Source organism: Sturnus vulgaris, chromosome 18 (genome assembly GCF_052056855.1).
Source record: "Sturnus vulgaris isolate bStuVul1 chromosome 18, bStuVul1.hap1, whole genome shotgun sequence".
NCBI lineage: Eukaryota > Metazoa > Chordata > Aves > Passeriformes > Sturnidae > Sturnus > Sturnus vulgaris.
Window position 1 is genome coordinate 3433799 of NC_142260.1, and position 18441 is coordinate 3452239.

Consider the following 18441-nt stretch of genomic DNA (forward strand, 5'->3'; position numbering starts at 1 on the left):
ACGGGGGGTGCGCAGGAGATGAGAGGATGCGCGGGGGATGCTCGGGGGTGCGCAGGAGATGCGCGGGGGATGAGAGGATGCACAGAGGATGCACAGGAGATGCGCGGGGGATGCGCAGGAGTTGAGAGGATGCACAGGAGATGCGCGGGGGATGCGCGGCCCCCCCGGGCGCCGGACAGCAGATGGCAGCCGGACACCGCGGCACGGCCCCGGAGAGCCCGGGGAGCAGGGCCCTGCTCGGCAGGCTGCTAATGAATCACATCTGCGGGTCCCGCCCGGGGAGGCAGCGCCGGGGATGCGCGGGGCTTTCACCGGAGCCGGTCCCACGCTCCGAGCCGCGTCACTCGTGTACGTGCAGCACCGCACTGCTGCTGCTGCTCCGCCACAAACCCACACCCAGCAGCAGCCAAAACCTCTGCCTGGGGCTGCGCTGCCTCCAAAAAGAGGGAGAGGAGCGGGCAGATGATGACCGAGGCTGGGCATCGCAACCCGGGGCTTCACCCCCGCTCCTCCCCGGGCACGCTGCTCACCCCGAGCTGTCGGGGTGAGGAAAACCAGGGTCTGCACCCGCTGCTGCCAAGGCCTGACACGCCAATTAGAGAGTCATTACTCTGTTGAGTAACATTTTCCCTCAATGACTTAGGAACTTTAACCCAATTTTGAAATGTAGGGGAGGCTAAGTTGGATTACCTTAGCTCAACTGCTCGTGTCATAAGCCCTTGAGAAGTGGGACTGGAGTTTTTTTCCTCCAGAAACCTTTTGTTGGCTCGCAAAATCCTTGTTTTTTTCTTAGCTCAGACACCAAGAGGGGGAGTTTTCAACTTCCAAAAATAAATCAAAGACACCATGATGCCTGCAGGGTATTTGTTTCTCCATAGGAACGTGAACCTGGTGGTTTAGTTTAAGGGAGGCTAAGCTAACTCTCACATTTTCTACATTCCTCTTTTTCCTGATAGATCAAGATCGACAGGTTTGAACTGTTGTTTTAATGAAAACCTACTACTCCTGAGAGGGTTTCCTGTTTTAGAAAGATGATATTTCAGAGCTACAAAATTCCAAACAATTTGACTTGCTATCACCTTCGTCAGGTCCCTTAACCTCCTTGTGCCTCTGCTGGGCGTTGATGAAAGGTGGGTGATATTTACCTATCAAAAAAGCACACACACATCTGCAAAACAGTAAAATGACCCTAAAAAGAGGGCTCTTTAAGTGATACCCTGAACCTGTGTTCACCAGGTGCAAATCAGAGGCTGCTGAGTGGGGCCTGGAAAGCACCATTTATAGCAGGGCACCTCCCTGGCACCATTCCCTGCCAGCCCCTTGCAGTGTCACCTCCAGCTCCCCCACCTCTATTCCTGACCCCTGGCAGACAGAAAGCCTCCTCGGAGCTCTTGGGTAACAACCACGAATTGAAGCAGCCTTTAGCCTCTAATTAACTGGAGTTAAATCACCACATAGCTACCATCCCCAGAGTTCCATGGAAATGAGGCCAGCTCTCCAGCCAAGCCCTCTTTTGTCACCTCTCGTTCAAGCTGCTGAATCCACCCCAGGTAGGTTTTCCCCTCCCTTGTGTGTGTGGAGCCCTGACAACATCCTGGGGTTAATCTAAACATGACCAGCCTCAACAATGCTTCTCTGGAGAGTTTTCAGAGCTTAAGATCTGCATCTCAGAGCAAGTTTGAGGGTAAGTGCAAATCCCTTGTTGAAGGTTCAAGTATTTGTTTTAAAGTCACAAGTACAACAGGACTCCCTGAATAAATTTTTGTCCAGGAAACTGAACTTCAGCTCCCAATTTTTTAAATTCTGCAATCCAAAATATTTTCTTTGCTGTTTTTTTTTCTTCCTTGACTTTTAAAGGCAATTAGGATTTTCCAACTGTTCTGACAATTTAGAAACCCTAATATGTAAAAACACTTTCTTGTGTTACAGAAGTTTCTCCAATTTGTAAAATGCATTACAAAGGGGAGGGAGCCAGCCCCACGTACAGTGTTTGGGCTGCTCTTCTGGCAGAAAATGACCACTGGCAGCGTTCAAGGCATGGAAAAAGGACTTTATCACCCAGATCCTTCAAACAGTCAAAACCGCCTTAGCTGGGCAAACCAGCCCTGATTTCTCAGCGCTAATCCCTGGAGGTACAGGTCTGCTGACGTCAAGCCTGCTGTGGTTACTGCAGGGCTCACAGCCCTTCAAACATTCTGTCTGCGAGCCCCAGCCCAGCCCACTGCACTGAGCAGCTCTTCAAAAGCTTCTGATAGGCACGGCTGGGACATGGCAATGTCCGGGGCTCCCCGCTCACCTGCTCCAACTGTGCAGCCAAGGGTTTTGGGGACCTGTGAAATTCACACTTCGAGAAGCCAGTTGCTCTCCTGACTCAGAAATCCTCCTGGAACATTGCTGCTTCCTGTCTGAGCTCCTCTTTTAAAGCCAGGTTTTCTGCCTGCTATGCGAAAGAAGCCTGTAAAAAAGGAGAGGACAGCAAAGCTCAGGAAAGCACTAATCTGACACGTTGAAGCTCACAGGTGCAACAGGAAGCAATGCACATGCCCATCAGGAAAATGGGAAAGGCATTAATGATTTTCAGAGCTAGTTATTCACTTGTTATTTCTCTCTGGCTATTATTTTTGAAAGACTTGAGGATTCCTTTTATCAGGGAATGTTTCCTGAAAAGTTCTTGCAGAAAGAGTTGTGGTTTTTTGTTTTTTGGTTTTTTTTTAATCCCTTTGCATTTCAGGTACATGAAGCACTTCATAAGCTGCTCACTGAGCACTGCTCAAGGGCAGGAGTAATTGGGATTTTGGGGGATGCTGAGACTTATCAGCTTGCTGGAGGAGCTGGAGCAGAGCCAGCAGCTGTGCCAGTGGTGGGATGGCACATCCCAGCCCCACGGAGCTGCCCGGGAGCTGCTTCCTTCTGGATGCAGAGCTGGATGTAGGCTCATTTTCTGCTTCCCTCTGTTCAGCAGTGCAGACATCCCTGGGGGTCCCAAAACTGCAGGACAAAAAGCTCATCCTTCCTTCTGGCCGGGATCCTGCACAGACGTGTGCACACGCTCAGTGCTGAGCATGTGAGCAGCAGCAGCGATCTCCACGGAGCAATCCACATGCCTCAGCCTCTGCACATTTGGGAGCAGGGGAGAGGAGGACACTGGGTTCTCTGCCTGCCTGTTTTACATACCACTCCTGGAGATCCCACCCAAAAGAGAGAACTGTGCAGCAGGATGGCTCTGAGCTGTACAGCTATTTTTATTTCCATCTCTCGTGGCCTTGCTGAGACCTGCTATGAATTATCTGGGATATCACACCCCAGACGAGTCCAAACAACAGGTCTTGCTGCAGACTGTCTGTGTTTAGAGGGGTGATTTAGTTACTGCTTTCCCCCCCACCCCGTCTTCTTCCTTATTCCCATTAGTGACACGTTGGCTGCAGAGAAAACTTATTCATGCTCTAGAAATGTAATATTTACTCAAAACAATTTTTATTTGCCTTGGCTTCTTCCCAGTGCCATAAAGTGATAGCCAACCCCAAGTGCTTACATAGACAACATGTGCATCTGAGTCATATTTATGATCCCCGTTATAAAAAGCACACAACCTTGTTGTTTGGTGCAATAGGATGGGACTGAAGGCATCAGCACGTCTTGAGCATAGCCTGTCTCTGGAATCTGCAGAAATTTACCATGCTCCAAATTTAGAACTTGTGGGTGGAAGCTCGGGCCGGAGCCAACTTTTTATACCATTACATCACAGGAATTGAGGGCTTCGTGCCAAGGATCCAAGGAAATTAATAAAGAGCAGAGGCTGTCCAGCTGTTTGAATTTAAAGTCATGGCAGAGAGGTAATTATTAATAAATACGGCTTTATTCGGAACGTCGTAATCTCGCCGCTCAAATTGAACATATCCCCTCTCCTCACTGCAGCTCACCATTCCGTTAGAACCTGCAGAGACAATAGGAAGGAATTAACTCGTGTGAGAGGGAGGCCCAGGGAAGCCGGGATCCTTCTGCACGATGCTGTGTCCGCAGCCGAGCAGCGCTCCCAGCGCTCCGCCTGTGCCGGGGCATCGCCGCTTCCCCGGCGGCGGGACGGGGCTGGAACGGGGCGAGCTTCCAGCTAAAACACACGAGGTCTCCAGCGGACACGGATCAAAGCCGTAGACAGCTAATTTGAAGAGAAATTCAATTTGTTTGGCCTCCCTGCGCTGGGGCAGCCGGTGCAAGCTCCGATGTCGCAGCCTCCAGGGAGCTGATGGTAAAGCCTGGGGCTGCTCGCCAAGGGCACAGCGTGACCTGAGCAGCCTCCCATCCTGTTTGGGATGCCCTGTGTGTGCCCACAGCCCCAGCAGGGCTTGGCCCTGGGTGCAGAGTGTGCCTGGGGCTTGGGGAAGGGCCGTGCTGGTGCTGGCAGGGGATCACTGCCCTGTGCCCCCATGGATTGTGGAGCCCAGGTGTGCCACACGCTGCTTTTGGCACCCCAAACACACAGCACACACCACGGGCACCTGCCCAGCTCAGCAGGACAGGCTCTGCAGGGACACACCTGGCTCTGCACACAGAAAGGGGTCAGGGGTCCCTGCTTGGTCTGCTTGCCAAGGGCTGAACACAGGTTTGCCATGAGACACAGAGCCAGCAGAATACAGCAGGGGCTGTGGAAAAGGGGCTCCCCTGATGCTCAAACCACAGAAATGTTGGTATGCAGCTTCTTCGGAGATTTACAGCTTCTGCTCGCCTCAAGGGTACGCACAAGCTATGAATAATTAGAAATATGGCTCTGGGTTCTCTAGGAAGTTCCCCATTTCCATTTTACAGATAAACAAGCTGAGGTAGAAAGCAACTGAAAGCTGCTTCAGTGGAATGATACTGTCAGCAAAGAAAACATCAGAGTTCCCTGGGAGATGCTCCTGCACCCACAGATGCCTCATCATGCTTGCACATGTATTTCTTGCAGCAGCACATACCAAACAGCTTTATGCATCCCTGCCTCACCAGGAGCCAGCATAGCAAAGACCAGGACCTGCAGCTTCCAACAGCCCCTGCTTTTGTCTAATCACACACACACACACACATACACACACATAAAATATTAAAAAATACCGTTTAAAAACCATAGTCAGCAGGTTAATTTTTTTTAAATAATCCCTTCAACGATGTGGTCACAGGGTGACAATTTCCACAACGGAAAGAAGACAGTCACTGATAGGGATAAAAAGCAGAAATCAAGTCAGTTCAACTCAATGATCTCAGAATCACAGAATAATTTAGGCTGCAAAGACCTCTAAGTCTTTCCTCACTTCTTAAATATTGTGTTTACACCTGCAACGCAGGCATGGACATGCAGGGGATGTTACAAGAATCAGGTTGCTCTAGATTCAACAGGCTCTATTACTGGATAAACCTCTTGTATCTCATCTAGAAAAATACAATGCCAACCATTTATTCCTTCCAGAGAACCCACAGTGACATCCTGGCCATGCTCAAATACAGTGTTATTTTTTCTCTCAGGGTGTAGCTGCTCATGTTCTACTGCATATGTTACGTTTTTGTGAACACCTGTGAACATCTAAAGATTAAAAACTTCAGGTTTATTAAACATCCCTGTGATGCATGACCCACGGACAGAAGCTGGGACACTGCAGTGGGTGAGGAGAGCCTTTGGATGCTGCTTTCTTGTGGGGTGGGAGACCTTTCCAGGTTCTTTCTGGGAACCTGGAGTTGGACTGGCTCCTGGAGCTGGCCAGTGCATGCTGAGAGCATCCTACATGGCTCTGAGCACTTCCCCACCTCAACAATGGCACCAGGAGACTTTGAAGAAGGACAACGCAGGGTTTTTCTCAACTGCCAAAAATACCTGTAATATGAGACTGGAAAGGATGAATGGACTGCAGTGATTGGATAACTTGCAGTGAAATTAAAAAAAAAAAAAAATTGGGGCAGAAAACACCCCAAAAAATATCACCAGATATTTGCCAGAGCAAAAAGGCAAAAGAGTTTTTATTTCCAACATGAGTGCCCCTGGTAAGTTCAGGTTGAGGAGTGAAGAAACCATTTTACCTCCAGTTTTATGCTGTTTGGTACCCCAAAGCTTTTTGGTGCGTGGTCCTCTTGCATGAGAGAGTCTGCAATGGCAATGCCACTGCTCCTTCCACATGTGGATAAAGGTGAAAGAAAAAAGTCAGCAAAATGAGCAGCCTTAAGGGTACCTTCATGCAACCCAGAAGTTGGGAATGCCAGGCAGGGGATGCTCATTGTCCCCAGCCCTTCCTTTCAGATTTTGCAGGACAGTAACCTCACTTCCTGGAGTCCTGCATTAGACAAGCAATTGTAATTAGCAAGTGATTCTATGGACATAGCTGAAATGCTTCAAGCTATAGCCCAACAACTTTCTAACCCATGGCCAATCTCCAGCTCTCTTCCCACTGAAGTCAGAAGCAATCCCTCCTGCCCCATCTACAGCTCTTAGAAATGCAGTGAGCATTTAAATTTTTGGACACCTTGCCCGTTCTTATAACAGGGCAAGAGTCAGATTTCCAAAATGCTACTCATGCTGCATAGAAACTTCCTCCCCAGAAGTCCCTTTGTTTCCAGCTGACAATCCATTATTTCACTACTAGTTCTAGATGCAGCCAAGCATCATCCTATTTAAAAGTCATCTTCCAGCAGCAGTAGCAATGAACACATTTGGCCAGCTAATTCACCTTCTGCGGACATGGAGCTGGGCTAACAACCTGCTTTATCTCCTGGCAGTACAGCTCATAAAACCAACTCCAACTGGTAGCAGAGAAATATATAAAACATGGAGAAGGGTTTTATGAGAAGGTGGGTTTGTGGCTTCTTATTTTGACTTGTTTCCACGAGATTCTTAAAAGTCTCAAACCCTGGAATGAAGGAACCTTAGTTGCTCCTTATTTTCCAGCAGCTTCTTTGAAAGATGAGTCATTTGGAAAGCACGGGAAGTATCAGAGTCATTGCTTTGATGTCTTTTATAGAAATTTGGGATGGATTTGAAAGAAATGAGGGAAGTGCTGTTATTTCCTCTTGGAATGGCAGGCTGACATGACTGGTGCTGTTATACAAGGGGGGCGAGCAAACAGCAGTGCTCACGCGAGCCGAGGAGCTCGTCCTCCTAATCGAGTCTAGGTCTGGATGCTGATGGACTCAGCAAACAAACACTCATGTTTATTATAACAGAATGAACAGAATGTACCACAGGCAATGTGACTCACTTTTCCATAGGGCGCCTGTCTCTATTCTCTGGGTTTGGATAAGGAAATGTTGCACCTCGCAGTTTGTTTTACAGAGCTTTAACGAGCCCGTCCCAGCGAGCTGTGCCCATCAAACCTGATTCATTTGCCTTCGTGAAAATAAGCGTGGCTTTTGACAGGACACCCTGCACTAGGCCCTACTAAATCAGCCAGCCAGACTCACTCACAGGTGGTTTGAGTCTGGAGTGCTTTTTGAAACAAAAATATGCGGCCAGCCTCAGCAGCATGTCGGCTGCTTTCCCTTGGGTGACAGGCTGTCCTGCTGCATCCAAAGCACCCCTCCTCCTCCTCCTCCTCCCTCTCTGCCTTTTAATCTGGGCCTTTGAAACCACAGCTTTCCGTAAGAAAAGGGTTTACTGAAAGCAGAGTTCGGGGAAGGGACAATGAAGAAATGATCACATTTTTATTTCAAAACTTGTAAAACTCCGAAAAAAGCTGCCTATTAATTCACAGGGAATTCTGATTAAAGTAGGTGTCCTTAGAAGACCCTCCTGCAAGAAATTCAAATGAAGGGAAGGGGAGGGAAAGAGATTTTTAAGTAAACAAGTGAGAAGAGCCAGGGAAAACAAGAGCAATAAGCAGAGTCTCAGGTGGCTGACTTGGCAGAGCGGGGCGTGAAGGAAGGAAGAGGCTGTGGGACAAGGAGCTGCTGGCCTTTACAGTAGTCAAGAAGTCTCCAGAGTTTGTGACTTTGACCACAAGCTGCTGAACAATACTGCATGATCCTTCTCCTTGACATCCAGCCCCAGCCAGGCTGGTAAATCCCTCTCTGAGTGCAGGGGGATGCAGGTGCAGGGTGGTGGTGCTGGACAAAGCAGGAGCAGGAGGACTGGCAGAAGGGGAATTTCACTGCCCCTGAAATCACAGGAGTCGTGATGAGAAAAGACAGCTCCTGGCTCGGGTCCCAGTCCCTGGATAGGAGGAGGCTGGTGAGTAACAAGTTTGGGATTGAGGGGCTGCCCTGTGGTGTAGACAGAGCCATTTCCAGCTAGAATGAATTTTTTTTCCCCCTAGAGTCAGTGAAGGCCTTCCAGTGCCAGAAGAGAGTCATGAGAGAAGAGAAATCTGTGTCTGTCCCTTCCCAGTGACGGATGCAGGAGAGCAGAGGATGCACTGGCCAAGAGGTGAATGTGAGCTGGCACTTCAGAGACCAACATCTTGCTGTGGCTTTCTACCAGACATTGAAAGTTACTGTGAAAGGCACCCTTCGTTCATGCTTGTGATGGAGATTAACCTTAGCTAAGACTCTGCAAGCTAGAAAACCATTTCAGATTAAGAAATGAAATATTCCCCAGGCTGAAGACTGCTCAGGTTATTTATCTCATTCCCTATGGGAATTTGCAAGGATCTGCAAATACATTGTTTTAAAGCTACCAGCTGCAATAATGGAGAAACTAACTGAATGACAGAAAAGCAAACCCTAAAATAGTTACCATTAACCCCAGGAGGGCTGGGGGTGTGCTGAGCTGTGGTTTTGTGTGCTCGGTAGCAATGTGTCATCATAAAGAGCCTGCATTTAACAGCAGAACAATGCAGTGCATGGTGTCACCTTCCCAGGGGCTCACTGTGCAACAGCTCCTCCAAACTGCTCCATTTCCACCCCTGAAGCAGCTCATTAAAAAAAAAAAAAATCCTCATGCAGCTGGGAATTATAAAACTCCACAAGAGCCTGTGATGCCAAGGACCTTTATTTGGAGGCACACCTCCCTTCCTAGCGCTTTGGAAGCTGGTCTTTTCCAAAAATCTTTCTATAGATGCTAAAGCAAGGATAGATCTGGCCACAGTCCATTCAGCATGAGTGATTAGATCTTAAAGGGACATTCCCTCTCTTTAAAAATTCCATTTCTTCTTAAAAATTTTAACTCATCTTTGTGATGAGTTAAAAAAAAAACCATCACAAAAGAACCAGCCCTTGTGCCTATGTCAGTGTCTTAGCTGTATAAATTTAAACATTCCATTGTAAGCTAAGATTATCTAGCCTCTTGCCCACTGAGACATGTGGGTTTGGCTTTATGAGACTCCATAACTGGCCTGCTTGAACCCTGTCCAGCAAGTTTTCATCTAAATTGATTAGGACTTGGAACGTATTTTCTTGGACAAATTGTGTTCTAATGAATAGAACACTCCCTCACAGCTGTCCTGCCAGAAAGCCAAGATTTTTTCTGTCTAAAAATCATCCCAAAGCGACCCTTAGATAAAGTTCAGAATCCATTTTCATTTTTTTAATTAAGAAAAGGTTTGCTTAATTCCATTCCATACATTTCAGCGCTAGGCAGCTGACACACGATTCCCCCTCAACATTTTATTTTAAAGAATTTGGTTGTGATGTCAGGTCTGCCACAGACAATACATTTCTAAACACACTGTTTACATTAAACACAGAGCATGAGGATGGTTTCAGCAGGAGGAGAAGCCTCTCTCATCCCTGTACCTGTAGATGGCACATAGAGCAAACCAAAGCCGACTCTATTCCCCACACCATAAATAGAAACATTAATGAAGACAAACAGGGAATGTCGCCATAAAGCCTCACCCAAGCACCAGAGATTTCCACAGTGCCCTTCTCCAGGGACAAGGCTCCCCTGGAGACCCCTCCTCTCCCCCAGCAGGAACCTGCATGAGCTCACCTTCATGTCCAAGGGTGGGCTGGCTCCAATTCCTGCCATTCTTTATTGCTGGCCAAACGAAGGCAGCACTTCCCCTGGCCACTCCGGGGGAAAAGCTGTCCCAGTTAGGATGAATGCACCTTTTCTTTTTAGCATTTTGCTCCATAGCTCTTCTCCCAGATGTCCCGGCTTGAAACCTCAGTAAATGTTTGTGTTATGATTAGCCCATCTGGAATTTTTATTCTGTGACCATGGTAGACAAGGAGGATTTCATTCAATCCAGAATACTCAGGGGACATCCATGGTTACATCATATTCCTTATCTCCTAGCAAGAGTATTTCTAGGAACCAGGAGTACAATTTGAGACAAGATCAGATCCTTTCAGTCTGGCAAAAGATGGTTCTGACCCATGTGGAAATAATGTGTGTGCACCATGTTTTCAGGACTTAACTGACACGTGGCACTCAAAAATTAAAGATGTATGCAGGAATTTAAAGGAACTGGTCTTTCGAGAAACACAACTTCCCAAGTCTTTAAACACTGGTTATATCTTTAACAAGACAGGAAACTGAGGCCAAGTCACTTCTCCTCAATCTTGAATGGAATTTGACTACTTCAGCCACCAGCCATGCCCAGAGAAGAAAAGTAAATCACGAGAAATTGCTCTGTTACAAAAGAAATGAGCATCATGGTACTGCTTGTGGAAAATGGGCCATGAAAGGACATGCTGAGCTTCAGGAATTTACCTGGAATTCCCTGCAGAAGACGGTACCTGCTGCAGTCCTTGGTTCAGTCACATCAACGTGATTAGTCAATATACATCATTAAATAGCAAGATCTTAATTAAATTTATGCTGCTTTGACAGATAGATTCAGAGAAACATCATGCACCTCTTCTGGAGTCCGTGCCATCTCTGGCTGGGTGAAGAAAACTGAGTACATCTGCATCCATTAATTTGAGCCCCATTTAAAAAAAATTTCTGCGTGCTCTTAAAACCATTAGAACCTAAACATAATGACAGGGAATGAACACGAACAAGATTTGCTAACACTTTATCACACTGTGTTCTGCAGCCTGCCATTGTCTGGAGATGTGGTTATGATGGGCAGATGATACAGCATTAAACCCTCCTGAAAGCATAGACAGAAAATATGATATAATCTTGCTCGGAGCAATTATCTTTAAACACAAGAAGAGCTCCAGTGCCCAGTGGAGAGCAAAGTTATGGGCCCAAGGCAAAACAATGACCAGCTGCCAAGAAACATCCTCGTTAGCCTTTGTTAGAGTTTGCCTCTTTAAAGTCATTGTGCTGCATAATTAAGTTGGTAACATGCAGATGAGAAAGTGGAAAAAAATGTGAAGACATAGCGAGATGAAATGCTAAAGCACTGAAAGATGTCACCTCCTCTGCAAAACGCTTATATTGTGAAATAAAAGGAGAAGAAAGAGGGAGTCATTTCAGGATACTTCTGGAATGAGAGATAAGAAGATTACAATCTTCTGGTAGTCTCCCACAAAATCTCTTTCTACATCACGAGGGCTGAGTACAAACACAAAGCAAGAGGGCAAGAGGGCAGCCGTGGAGAGCAGGCAAGAGGAACTGCAGCCTAGGAAATGGCATCTCAAGACACGGTGGCTCTTTCAAGATGCTGAGAACTTGATCCACATGTCCCCTGAAGTGGCAGCCACAAGAGCTGAAGGCTTGATCAAGCCTAAGTCACCAGAGAATGGTTAGCTTGGAGATCACGGATGTACAATGGGATAAGAAAGCAGGAGAGGGAGCAGAACGTGAGTCAACCCTTGTGACAGCCTCTGGTGGCTCCTGTGTGCTACCAGGCTGATCACAGGCTTTAAGTCTTTTCTTGGTTGTGCTCCAGCTTGTTAAACACGCTCAGCTCCTCTCACTGTTTATCTGTTTTGCAGTGTGGGATGTGTGAGTAGTTTCATGACATTATTTAAAGCTTTTAAGCAGAGACAGACAAAAACATTTAGACAGAGAGAGCAAACTATTTCTTGTGTTGAAGAGGAGCTTTCAGGCCAGATCCCAGTTATCACGTCAGGTTAAGTTCCCCTTTCAAATTTCCAGATTTGGGCTGTCTTGGGGAGCAGCTGGGAATGTCCTGCTCCTGAGGTGACCCACGGGTGGCATGAGGGCAGACAAAGCCATTCCTGTGCTGCCTGCTCCCCCCGGGAAAGCAGGGGGTCCCCAGATACCTGGTGACAGGAGGGGACAGCAGGCATCCACTGCTGCTGTCCCCTGGCTAGGAGCCCAGCAGGCTGAACTCCAGAGGTCACAGGAGCAGTTCCTGCCTTTGGACCCACAGGTTTGGAAAAGGAGAGGGCAGGGAGCTGCTCCCAGGATTTGTGCAGCAAGAAGAGAGAGAGCTTTGCCCTGGCTTGTGCTCCCAGCATGACTCAGAGGCTGGCATGGGGTGGCCCCCCTTTTACAGACAGACAGGCAGGAGACTCTGGCAGCAAGACCAGGCATTGCATTCCCTTTAACTCTTTCAGACCCAGCAATTAATCAGCACCCAGGAGCCACGTGGATTGCCAGCATCCTGGAGCAGCCCTGGCCCAGGCTGGATTTCCATCCTGCTTGAATGACTTCGGCCCAGGGACTCAGTCTCCATTAAAAAACCCCAAAATACAGGTGCTGAACACCAGATACACCAGACACAAGCTCGTGGTAGGTGGTGTTTTGCAGAATCCATCCTTGCTGATGGACTGCACACTTGCATCCCTGTGGCTGGATGGGGGGACAGAAGGGTTACAGGAAAGGCACAGTACAGCAGGAGTGAGCCAAAATGTCACTGCTAAGCAACAGAACAGAGAACCAAAGAGAGATGGGAATGGGGTAGAAAGCTCGGAATTATGGACAAGTTAATGAACCAGCAGTACTGGAAATGGGAACAAGCTGTCAGACCTTCATCTCTTACAAGGAACAACGAAAATATCATAATTTCATGTGATTTCGATGGAAATAGAGTTATGCAACGCTGATATTGTTCACAGTGATTTAATTAAGACTCTGTCAGCACGGACAATCAAGCCTAATTAACCTGGTATTTAGCCTTTAATAGGAGTCAGTTATAAAAATGTGCCCTGCACTAAAACCCAGCATTCTAGAAATGGTCCCAGTCCTAGAAGGGTCACCTTTCTGGCACAGCAGGCTCTTGAGGCCATCCCACTAAGGTGCTAAGGTGTCTCTCTCTCTGAAAAGTTGACAAATTCATGCTGCATTCCTTGCCTACACAGTCCTGTCCTCGCAGTTTGTGGGAATCTGGGGTGTCTGAGGAATGCAGAGTTTTGTGTCTTGGCGACATCTCATCACCAAAATTATTTCACAGAGAATGAATCCCCAATCCTGACACTTCTTGTCGTGTGAGATTCAAATCTCTGCCTTTCCATGCTCATTACAGCTCAGCAAATGCAAAGATTAGACAATGGACTTGCACCACTCGTGAGCATTTTGTTTTCTGGGCTGGATAGTGACAGAAGCAGTTCACTATGTGGAGGAACAGGCTCCTCTGGATGTCAGCAAGAGCCTATGGGTAGAGCATGCCACAAACCTCAGCTGCTGTCATGTACAGCCCTATTCACTGGGGCCACAGCACCTCCAGCACTGCCTCCTGCAGCTGTGGGACATGCCTTTCTCCTTGCCTTGTGGCAGCAAGCACACAGCAGCCTGGAGTCACCAGTGAAATGAGTTAGGTCTCCAGTGGGCTCTCTCAGAGGGTATTATAGATAAGATTCAAATAGAGGCTGAAAAATTAATATAAATGAGTGCAACAACCCACACTCCCAGAAAATCCCATGTTCTGCAACTGTTATTGCTTCATCAGTGACAGGAAAGAGCAGTGTTCTAAAATAGAAGTTCACTTAATTGAATTTCCCTTAAGGCACAGAAAATAAGCTTCCATGAAGTGGTATCAATTGTTCAACAATAACATGTTCTCCCAGCTGAAAACTGGGTTAGGAATTTGTATTGTATTTTCACAAAACATAATTCCTAGCCCAGTTTCTTCCTCCTCCTTGAGATAACCAGGCAGATTCCACCTCAGTGATCACTGAGTTAGACTCTGTGGGTCAGTGCATAACCAGCGTTCAGCTTCTCCACACTCCCACTTAACAGGAGCCACCACGGGGCTTTAGATGTACAAAGCCATTAAGGGAGCTCTTTGATTAAATACCTTTGTATTTAAGTTAGGGTTTTTTTTGTTTTTTTTTTTGGGAACCTCTGTATCTTTATCCTCTGTGCTGGGGTGTGAGGTTCACGACTGTGTCAAGCCCAGGTGAGGTCAGCTGCACACAGAACTCACATCCTTGTCCCTCCTGGGTTAGAGCTGTACACCTCAGGGTGCTGAAAAATTCAAAGGAACACTCAAAAGCTACAGAGCAATGAGGACTCATATCTTATTTTTGGTAATACAGAAAGTGTTAACAACCAAGACTCACATATTTACATGTGAAATATTGTCTTTCTGAAAGTTTGTCATAAATGTGGCTCAGAAAGCAGGGATGGCCACGCTTTCCAAGTCTGTGCAACGGGAAGAATATTTCCTAGGGAATAAGGTCAAAATATTAGCATTCAACTGAATCAGTATGGGCCAAATTAATGAAGTTACTTCTCCATCACGGACTTCCATAGGTGAAACCTGAGAAAGCGGTTGTATCAACAGCACATCAATCCATGGCACAGGTCAGCAGAACAGAAAACCCAACCTCCTGAAAGTCTCAAAGCTTCATTCAGCTTTGTCACAGAAAGGTTAACTGTTGTTTAAACAACGCTTCTGTACAGATAATGTTAATTAAATGTTTGCATTCAAGTCTTATTACACAGTGCAATAAGTTTGCTCTCTACACAAACACTGTGCATCCGGCGTGGAGCACAAAGCTGCAGGGCAGACCCTAATGAGTAATAGCTCAATCCCATGGATCCTTTGGAAACTAAAGGCAAGGAGGGGGGAATGTTTGCCATCTCCACACTCTGTGTGTGTCCGCCTCTAAGTTCCCTCTTATCCTCCAGGGGTTTGCAAAATTATGTGTTTAAATATTCATTATACTTCTACTCTCATACCGCTTAAAACTCCTTTTTCAAGCCCAGGGATGACATAGCCAGCGGATGAAAATTATATTCCGTAAAAACAGAGAATTGTAGCAGCTCTGGGTAAGTCAAACACCCTGATGTGAAGGAAAGCAGCTAAATCATCCATCCAGATGGGAAATGTTGACAGTCCCTTAACCAGAGCAGCTCTGCAATACAGAGAGGTGTGCAATTTGGCTTTGTTAAGCAGACATCATGGAACTATTTATTCTGTCCTCGAGCTGAGCAGGAAGTTTACTAAGCTGGCTGTTGCTGGACACATCACCTGGCTGCTGTGTTTCCCATTGGAATGCAGAGCTGGATGGGCCCTTCCTGCACTGACGTCATGCTCTGCCATGAGGAGGATTTCTCCGTGAGCCCAAGACCTGTTCCTCTGACCCCAGGAGCACATTGGATGTGGTGCATCCAATTCCTGACAGGAATGCTTCATTTTGCTCTTGAGCAACCATTTCTGAGCAAGCCAGGAGCAGAATCCAGCTTTTCTTGGCTGAAAGAGCTGGGATGTCCCAAAATGGGGCTTTTAAAACAGATGAGTGAAAAAGCAGAGAGCCCAAAGGACCATTGCTCTCCAAAGAAAATCATACAAATCAACAAGGAAAAATTCCTCTCCGTAGTTAGACTTTCTACGATGGTCAAACAGCTGTGAGCTGTTGGGCTGAGCTCTGCTCCAGCAGAGCCCTGAATATCCATCCCCAGTCTGAGCAATCCCCAGCCCTGAATATCCATCCCCAGTCTGAGCAATCCCCAGCCCTGAATATCCATCCCCAGTCTGAGCAATCCCCAGGGGACACTGTGAGCTCCCTGGGGCTGCCTTTGGCAGAGGCTGAACAAATCCACTCTGAGCGTGCCCCAGATTTCCTGTGGGGCTCTGGCTTGGTTGGACAATTGCTCCTTGCACATCCCTTCCTGCCACCCATCACCCTGTCCCTGCACATCCCTTCCTGCCACCCATCACCCTGTCCCTGCACATCCCTTCCTGCCACCCCACCACCCTGTCCCTGCACATCCCTTTCTGCCACCCATCATTTCCTTCTCCTGGGCTGGGTCTTCCCTTCTGCCAGGCTTGGCTGAGCTGTGGCTCCCTGCCCTGCAGCCACCCACCCCAAATTTCTGGGGACACCTTTGTGCTGCCAGCCACTGCTCTGGCCGGCTGGAAAGCTGCAAATGTGGCATCATGCAGGGCAGCTCTTACCTTCCCCCTGGCCCAGGGTGCTCGTGGGTGCTGGGCAATGGTTGGGAGAACAGCATTATTCCCACCTGGAGGCCCAGGGGAGAGAAGGGGAGTGGTGACCAAGCTTTTCAGACAAGTTCCCCTGCAAATGCATGAACAAGGGAACCCTTGTTCTGTAGTTTCTCTTTTCTGTGCAGTGAGCTGAGCACGACCATCCCCTACTCACCAATATAGGCTGTGGGGCAGAATTGATTTTTCACCACTTTATTTGCCCTCCAGAAACAACTACCAGGTCAATATCAATTCCAAATAATTTCCCTTTACTCTGATGAAAGTTTTCTCTTCAGAGCAATAACGCTGTTTGCAGGCTGCTCCCAACACCTCCCAACATGCATGTAAAATTTTGCTGAATTTAGCCAGTGGACATCTTTTCAAAGTGATAATTAAAAAGATGATTTGTTTTCAGCTGAAACAGTACAAAACACACTAGGTACTTTGTCCAAAGAATCCCTCCCAGATTTACAGCAGGCCAACTGGATTCATAAACGGTTCACAGGCAAGTAATCAAAGAAATTTAAAAATAGGAAACATTTTCTCCTCTGTTTGTGCTGATTTTTTCCAAATCAGATGGCAGATACAACATCAGCAATGTTGTATTTATATGTATTTCTATTACATATATAGAATATGTAATTTATACAAATGTATAAAGGCCCTTTCCTGGCACTTTCTAGCAGCCTGCAGAAGGTCATTTAAGAGGTAGGCATTTTTTGAAATATGAATAGGGACACACTCATCCAAAGCACACCAATATTTTTGGCTTATTCTGAACAGAGAAACTTTAACGCACATATATATAATTTATAACATATTATAAATATTTCCAGGGGGCTGGATATCTCTTGAGGTGGAGCATTACATCTTTTCACTTCCAGCTTAACATGGTGCAAGCAGGCAAACCCCAGTGACCCCAAGTGCCACCCCTCACCACCCCTTCATGGCCTGATGCTGCTGCAAAGATTCCCTCTGTTTCTGCACCCTGCCTGCTTGCCTCTGCACCTTGCTGAACGCCAGGGTGACCTGTGTGGATTGTCCCAGAGCACGGGTCCCTGGGTGTCACCGAGCCCAGTGCAGAGCCACAGCCCCAGCTGCTGTCCCAGTCACCACCAGGAAGGTTTTGGCATAAAGCCCACAGCAATATTCAAACTTCAGCCCTGCCTGAGCTGCTGACCACTCCAAGGACCTCTTGAGCCTTTACAGCCCTGACAGTGGTCAGGAATTCCCTCCTCTGAAGAAAAACAGTGTGGAATGAAGGTCCTCAGCTACACAGAAGTGGGAATTGCTTCACCAAGCCTGACAACATTACGAATTTTTACAAACTGTAAAAACAACCAGATTCCAAGCTTTGAAGTGGGGAGAAAAGTAATTCTATGCTATAATTACATTTTATTCAGGCTTCCTTTTCCATACTCGAGAGCTGGGGTTGAAAGCACTTGTTACAAAGCACAGAGGAACTTAAAGCATGCTCTTATTTAAACCAGCCTCCATCACTCTTGCTCAAAATAAATACACAGCAGAGATAAAGTTCTAGTGTAACAGGACAATGCTTTCTAAATTGCTGTCCTGTGTGTCCCCTTTCCAGAGGATTAACATCCAGCTGTATGAACGTTTAACCTGTGCTGCCAGGAGGGAGGGAGGGACTGCACAGGACACTCCTGATGTGCTCACCCAGCCCCTGGGGCTCCCCACTGAGGAGCAGGCAGAACTGCTGGTGTTCCATGAACACTTCCCAGCAGGTTCCTCATGCACAGGAGAGAGCCCCGAGCAGCCTTCTGGGCAGGCCAGGTGCTGAGGAGCAGACCTGTGACTCCTGCCTGTGTGATGCCCTCATTTTGCTCTGCAGTTTCTTGCCATGAGTCGTTAAGCCCTGCACATTCCATCCACTTGCATGGTGAAAAGGCTTTTAGAGCAAAAAAAAAAAAAAAATTCAGAATCTTTCTGCAAGTTCATTGAAGTTCAGTAAGCTGTTCTATCTCAGTGGCAGGAACATGTTCAGCTGGAAATCTTCCTGGCAGGGTGCAGGTCTCTAACAGAGGAGTCAGTTCTTGTCAAATATGAGAGCTCCCATCTCAGCAAACCCTACACCTTCCTCAACACTCACTGTGCCTTTGCACATGCCTGCAACTACATGCCCCAGAATAATATCCTAGTTTAACAATTTTTTTTTTTCTGAGTTTGAACTTTGGTTTTGTTTTGAAACCTTCCCCTTTTCTCCTGACTAATGCAGCTCATAAAGGAACAC

The 18441-nt window shown here is 47.2% G+C and overlaps 1 long non-coding RNA gene across 1 annotated transcript; it reads right to left on the reverse strand.

The window, feature by feature from the left end:
- Positions 1-3525: 3525 nt before the first annotated feature.
- Positions 3526-10135, reverse strand: LOC148221693 (uncharacterized). Its single transcript, XR_015807447.1, has 3 exons — positions 9884-10135; positions 6046-6133; positions 3526-3934 (listed from the first exon to the last, which is right to left on the reverse strand). It is a non-coding gene; the product is annotated as an uncharacterized LOC148221693 (long non-coding RNA).
- Between the last annotated feature and the right edge of the window lie 8306 nt (positions 10136-18441).